This window comes from Coturnix japonica, chromosome 9 (assembly GCF_054131305.1).
Source record: "Coturnix japonica strain WE chromosome 9, WE-NBRP24, whole genome shotgun sequence".
Taxonomy (NCBI): domain Eukaryota; kingdom Metazoa; phylum Chordata; class Aves; order Galliformes; family Phasianidae; genus Coturnix; species Coturnix japonica.
The window spans coordinates 20858886-20866838 of NC_140671.1; positions in this window are offsets into that span (position 1 = coordinate 20858886).

The window sequence follows — 7953 nt, forward strand, 5'->3', positions numbered from 1 at the left end:
GGCCCACCTTCAGGGCAATGTGAAAGGGCAGCAGAAAGGGCAGTGTCCCAGATCTGCCACCACCATTGGACCCATCCCTCCCCTCCTCAGTCAGTTCTGCGTGGGAATGGAGGGATGAGAAAGGGGGATGGACGGGAATTCTGGGAGAGCTGAGTGGCTCAGCCTGGAGTGGAGGAGGCTCACTGCCATCCCAGACACAGCCATCAGTCCCCAGGTGCAGAGAGGACTGAGCCAGGCTGCACCCTGCAGCACCCAGCAGCAGGAGCAGAGTCTGAGGCCTGCCTAGGTCGTGTGGCTGCGCTGCAGGCTGAGCTATGGAGAAAGCCCCACTTGGAGATTTCTTCGCTCCCTGAATGTTCCCCCCTTTCTCCATCTTGCTCTGCTCCATCCCCAGCCGCAGCCCGGCGTCCCCGACATGTTGCTGTGCTTGCAGAGCTGGACTTGGCCCTTGACCTGTACAGGCCCCTGTCCCCACCTGTCGGATATCCACCTTGCCTTCTCACCCCTCTCTCTAGATCCAGTTCATGCCCCATCTATCTCACCTCCATGTCCCACCTACGACCTCTCTACGTCTTTTGGTCTCCCCCAAACCACCCTCACGGTGCCTTACCTCCTGGCAGGCTCAGGGAAGGAGCACCCAGTGCCCTGAGCCCACAGGCCCAGCCCTGCACAGCACTGCACACAGCACTGTCATGGCGGCGCCCGGTGCTGCCGCACAGCATCCTGGGAGTGGTAGTTCCTGCGGGGCCTGCAGCTCCCAGCAGGCCCTGCAGCTCCCAGCAGGCCCGGGCGAGGGCAGAGGGGAGCAGTGCTGTCAGCCGGGAGCTCGCCCAGAGAGCGCGATGTTCGGAGCACTTCACACCAGGAACTTTGGACTCGGCTGCTTCTGTCCACAACGTCCCTGAGCTGCTCAGGAAGCACAACTGTCTCACCCTCTGAGAGCTGGGCTGTGCAAAGGAGGCTGCAGTTGCAGGCTCAGCTCTGCCCTGTTCCAGCAATGCACTTCCTTACAACTGGAGCACTGTCACGCTTGCTTCTTGCTTCAACGGAGCAATCGCCCACTGCTTTGCACACCTCTGTGCTCGTGCAAATGGCCACCACCCCATCCCTGCACACACACACACACACACACACACACACACACGTACCACCCCATCCCTGCACACACACACACACACACACACACGTACCACCCCATCCCTGCACACACACACACACACACACACACACGTACCACCCCATCCCTGCACACACACACACACACACACGTACCACCCCATCCCTGCAGACACACACACACACACACACGTACCACCCCATCCCTGCACACACACACACACACACACACACATGTACCACCCCATCCCTGCACACACGCGCACACACACACACACACACACATACCACCCCATCCCTGCACACACACACACACACACACACACACACACACACACACACAGACCACCTCGTCCTTGCACACCCTTCCTCATGCATGCACAAATCTCTGCAGTGCTTGGACACACCTGTGCACACCCACGTGTGTGCAGCCCCAGCACTGTCCACAGCTCCGTGCACGCTCATTTGTGCATGAAGAGGAACGTCTCAGTGGAAGCGTGGCTGTTCCTCCCCTCTGACGGGGCTGGTGTGGGACAGAAGAGGAAAGCAGAATGCGGCCACATTTCCTCCAGTGGAAGACTTTCCATTTCTGCAGTACCCTCTGCAGATGACACAAATGCAAATGCACCTTCTTCCCAGCAACAATTGCCTTTTTTTTTTTTTTTTACACTGAGTATGCATGAGGCTCTTCATCATCTTCTGCTGGCTTGTCACCCTTGTTGGTCCATGGAGAAACAACAAAGCCCTAGAGTAGTGTATGCACTTTGGTATTGGAGAGCTTACTTAATTGCTTCTTCTCAAAGAACAAACTCCAGAGAGACATGGAGACACCTCCCAACAGAATTGAATAATGGGACTAAATTGATGGAGAAAAGAACTTCCTGCCAAGGCTTGTCAGCTAGTCTTAATTTTGCTTTTCTTCTCTCAGTCATGTTAGCATAATATTTTGTACTGGCAGGTCTGCCCACAGAATTAATTGAATTAGCTGATGGACGTTTCCATGTGCTTTGCACTGTAATGTGACTATCAAATGAGTAATCAATGCTGTTATTTTAAAATCTGTGCTGGCAAACTGTAAGACAAACAACTGCTGTTGGTAGCTTGGTTACTGCAGAATCAGCTTTTGTGTATCTCATAGATAGGGAAGAGACCCTTAAGGGTCAGCTAGTTGGACTCCCCTGCAATGAACAGGGGCACCGCAGCTCCATCAGGTGCTCTGAGCCCTGTCCAGCCTGACTTTGAACATCCTCAGGCTCACCAATCTTATACCCATGCCATACACTCGCAGTATTTCACCATTCAGCATCGCCACTTGTATCTTCTCTTGCTGTAAACCAGAGCTAGCTGCTAAATCATCTGCTGTGCGGGTCAGCTGTGTCTCTCCCATGGGCATCACGTGGCTGCTGGGAGGCTCTGAAGAGCTGCAGCCAGAGGTGTGTCACCCGCTGGGCCTCGTGCCCAAAGGAGCCCACAGGAAAGTGTTGTTGCAGTTTGTCATGCACTGCACTGCCATGAGACTTGACGTGCCAGACATCCTCTGACACGTGACCTCCTGCATCCAGCCAGGACATCTGAGACGTCTCCTTCAGCCTGACGTGGCTGCAGTTTCACACTGGTTTTACTAAGGAAGGAGAAGGCACGTGGATGAAACTCTTTTCCTGCTCTTCCTGGCATTAGCTCATAGTACAAGTCAAGCATTGTCAGGTCAAGCCTGGAGGACTAATGCTTGTCACTGACATGTTCCTGTTCAGGGTGGAGCTGGAGGGTAAAATAACACAAGAAATTGTCATTGAAATTCAAGATCTGTGAAATTCAGCTGGCTGCATTCACAGAACCTGGCATTAAGATCTGTTTTCTGGTTTATATCTTGAGCCTCTTTTCCATAACCCAGTCCTCATTTATGAACTGAAGCTCTACTGAAAGCCTTTCGCTGTGTATGCTCATGCTGCAGTGCAGCGCTTGTGACCTTTAACAGCACATTCACGTTCCTCTGATCACAGGATCCTTAATGTTGATTAAGACCCTCTAGTCTGACTGCTCACCCATCACCACCATGATGCTCACCATCAGCTAGCTAAAAACTCAGCAGAGATGATAGATGAAGCACAACACTGGATTTGGGATGGCTAGAGATTCCTAAGATACTGAAGGATTGCTTGCAGGTGGTGTTGGCTCAGGTATTCACCCTGCATCCCACCTCCCGTTCTGTTTGGTTGAGAATCATGCATTCTGCAATTTCACTTTGTAATTCAAAGACCCTGGCTTTATCTGTTGAAAAACTGATCTAAAACAAGCCAAGAAGACTCCGTTGGAACTGGTTGATGCAGAACAAAGGCAACCCCAAGGGACAAGTTGCACTGTTTGATGAACATTATTGGATGAGAGCTAAGCTAAGATTTAAAAAGTTCTGGGGCTGTCTCTGAGCATCAAATCCAGAGGAAGCCTGCATGATTCCCTGAGAATGGATACCTCCTACTTTGGTGTTGGGTTAAGGGAACACTAGCAGTAACTCCTATCACAAAATGTCACATGGCTCAGACAAAAAAGCCATCAAGAGGGCTTAATTAGGAGCACCAAATGGTCACAAGATGGTCTTAGGGCAGGGAAGTAATCTATCTATGTGATATTGGTTGGTGCTATTAGTTCTTCACAGCTTGACTCTAGAGGGGCTGTTCTTCTTTGGTCACCTAGTTTTAAAAGAATAGATGGCTCCTGTCTATTACAATTTTTAATGCATTATTTGTTCACTGATGCCATAAATGTGCCTGGCATAGCAATTGGCCTTGGTATATTCAGTGACTGAAAGCAACAGTTGTTGCTCTAAGAAATGCAATGCTAAGCTAGGTCTGCCTGTAGCTGACAGCCATCAGCTTGCTCCTCAGGCAGGTTCTGTCTGGATGGAATGAAGGGCATGAAATACTGATGTGCTCATCAAACGCTGCTTGTTAGCTTAGAGACAAGGTGTTCAATAGGTTTGTTCGTGTATTGCAAACACGTTACTTAGCTGCCTTCATTTTAGCTTCAGAAGAACATGTGCAGAATACAGAATTGATTAAAAGAAATAAGAACTGTCTGCATAGAACTTACTCTTTCCTTACACAGGAGAATCAAGCACACGTTTGTATGTGAGTACCTCCAGAGGTGAAACTCGATCACCCAAATGTAATGAGCAGAGACATTACAATCAGCTCTAACTGTATCTTAATGCTGTGCCGAATAAGCCTGAGTCAGGATGTAAACCACTTTCTCTTTTTTTCTTCAGATGAAGCCATTAATTTTGTCAGCAAGTCCAAAACGACTCCAGAAATATCAGTCAGTCCATCTGAAGACCTGGAGCTGGTGTGTGAGGTGTCAGCTGCAAGCGGAGCTGTCGTATGGAAGAAAGATCAAACAGAGGTGAAGCAGGACCAGAGGACAACCATCATCTCCCAGGGGACGCACCTCAAGCTCATGGTCAAAAATGTGACCCTGAAAGACCAAGGGAGCTACAGCTGTGAAACAAAAGATGACGAAGCAACATTCCAAGTGAAAGTCAGAGGTGAGAAAATGCTTGAAATCCCAGAGATAAAGGAACGCTTCATTTTGTGTGTCTTACATTTGGAGGATCAACTGACAGCCTCTCTGGTGCAAAACATTTTGGCTATAGGACTTTCTTTGTCATCTAGAGTTATAGCTACACTTTTCTACATGTGCTTTTCCATCCAGGAATGAATTACTGCAACAAACAATAGGCAAGGAGGGTAACTTGTGCAGCTCTTGTAGTCAGCTGGTGTCTGCAGGGTTACAGTGCAAGAGCACACCAGGCATGCAAGGAGTGTAAAAAGGGGAGGTGTTTGAAGAGATCTGGTTACAAAATTTGAATGACACAATTAGGTGGAAAATGCCACTAATCAGACTCATAAATGGCCTGGGTTGCAAAGCCCCACAGTGCTCATCCAGTTCCAACCCCCTTCTTCCTATGTGCAGGGTTGCCAATTAGCAGCCCAGGCTGCCCAGAACCACATCCAGCCTGGCCTTGAATGCCTGCAGGGATGGAGCATCCACAGTCTCCTTGGGCAACCTGTTCTAGAGGGCCGTTCCCTTCTGATTTACTGGAAATGTAGAGAGACATCAGAAGAAAAAAAGATAAGGGAGGAGGTTCAGCAGTGCATGCAGGTGTTCTAAATCTCATGTCCAAATCTGCTATCAGACTGAGAAATGTTTAGCTTTGTGATATGATGTGATATGATGTGATATGAAATGATATGATATGATATGATATGATATGATATGATATGATATGATATGAAATGATATGCTTATCATTTCCCAAGGCAAAATAGAGGGGAAAGTATTTTCCTGTCTTAATGAGGCATCACGATGCTCTCTGTGAAGGGCAAGTATAGTGAAAACGGGGAACTGGAGTTAGCTCTGCAGCAGACTACAGCAAAACGGTGTGACTGTTGTGATGTCCCTTCAGAGAAAGAAGATGTGTTTACAAACAAGGACAAGGTACAAAAAGAGGTGAAGGCTGTACTGACTCAAAATGCCACGCTGAGCTGCGAGGTGGCCCAGGAGAAGACGGAGGTGAAGTGGTACAAGGAGGGGAAACTGATCACCTGGAGCAAGAAGTTCAAGGCTGAGTCAGAGGGCAAACAGCGTCGGCTGGTGGTGAGCCAGGTGGAGAAGAAAGGTGCAGGGGAGTACAGCTGCGAGGCTGCTGGCCAGAAACTCACCTTCAAGATTCATGTAACTGGTAGGAAACACATTTTGGTTGATATTCTTTGATTATTCCATAGTCTGGCTGTGGAAACGTCTGTATGAATGTGTCCTCTTGATTCTGCCATGAAACTGTTTTTGGGAGGATGAAAAGAAATGCTTACAAACGTGCAGCTAAAATGATTATTTGTTTTTAACAGTGTTTCATCCAGCTCTTCCCCTACGACTACTTTTATAATGAGCTGTCCATGGATGTCCAACTGTGATTTATACAATGTGCAACACTGCTCTACCAGTTGATATTTCAACAGTAGTAGTTACAGATCTCTGCTGTGGCTGCACTGAGGTTTGGTTGTTGGTGTCCTAAGAACTTTTAGTCAGAGGCATTGCACTTGCCTTTGGTTTGTTGAATCCCATGTTGACGACCATTCGTTCCATGTTCTGTAAATGCAATGACCAGTCGTGAATCCATTGATACCTTTCTAATTGTACGTTTCTCATTAGTCTGAGAGTTTAGCACGGAGGCAGATCTCTCACTCCAGCTGCAGTAGAGATTGCTCTGGTGTCAGTATATTTTGCACAAGATCCGGTAAATTTTAACTTAGACTCCAGATAGCCATGGGCACATCAGCTGCATTCTGAGTGACCATTAGTGAGCTGGCTGATGACGAGGGTTTGTCTTCTGTTTTATTTGTAGCTGTACTCTGCTGGTTTTTGCTCGTAAGTCAGCTTGTTCTCTGTTAACTTTACAGTTCTTGTCTTGTATTCTGAGCTGATCAGGACAGGGAATCTGTTTTCTCCTCTTCTTTCTTATGGCAGTGAACAGATTGGAGCTTAATCCTGGTCAAGGTTTGGCATTTGGTCAGGTATGTGGAGGAGCAACTGTACTGGGAGTCTACTGCCTTTCTGCTCACACAGACCTGGTGTCCTTGCAGGGCATAGCTTGCATTCTGTTCCCTTGTAAAGGTTGCAGTCTTTGCTCTCTCCATCTTGGGGCATTCTGCTCCTTCAGTCCCTGATGTGCAATATATCTCTGCTCCTGTAGTAGACAGTTTTGCTGCTGCCTGTGGTGTAGACTCTAAACCATCAGCTCTTACTATTCCCACACCACGTGGATGTGATTCTGGGGCCTTTGGATCTGTTCCGTGAGTTGTGTAGCTCATGCTTTTGGCTCAGGAAACTGGCAGTTTCAGCAAATAGTGGATTACAGAAAGGGTAGATTTGGGAGGTATCTGTCAGAGAAAATGAAATATGAACAATGACAGAAAGACTATGGCAACAGCTGGAATCAACCAAGTTAATCCTCAGCAGCCAAAGCCAGCCCACGTCTTATTGCAGAGGTGTAGGGAGAAAACCCAGAAATGTAGTGCTTTTCCACTTGAATTTTGCTAGCTGAGGGCTATTATTAGCTGTTTGCCTCAGAAACCAAAGGTTTTCTGTTCTCTTTCAGGCCGGATGAGCTCATGGCTGCACAGGGTAATGTAATACCTCCTTCTCTGCCATACGTGGAGAGTGCTTGCCTAGCTACCGTTGCTGTATTTCTCATGTGTACCACTGTAACATGACGTGCAAGTCCAGCCCTCACTGCAGAATGATGTGGTGTGAAAGTCAGGAGGGATTATGAGTACTCTTGGAGTGGTTGGCTCTTTCACTACAGAAATCCTCATCTTACCAGCTTCTCCCAAAGTGCAATGGCTTTCTGAGTCTTAATTTCTCCTCTTACCATTGCACTCAGAAAGCTTTTCAGGGTTCCTCTACCCCAGGGTTCCACTGGTAGCACAGAACAATCCCATTTTAAGGACATGTTGAATGTTAGGTGCTCAGTGTTGAGCATTATGGGACGCAGATTAGACCTTCTTGCTTAAAAGAAACAAGTGCTGCACACCTTGGAAATCTATAGAAAACTAGAGTAAAAAGGGCTGATTCTGCCATCTCATTATCTCAGTATTTGTGGTGCACGCTGAAATCCTTATTTGAAGTGGGCCAAAGCTCCATTGCATTTGTGAGAAGTTTTGCATCACCTGGTTGGTCTAGGCCATGTTTGTTGTCTTGCTAATGAGCAAGCCTTCTGATCTTCATCAAATCATTGCGGTTGGAAAAGGCCACAAAGATCCCCACATCCAGCCTCAACCCATCCCA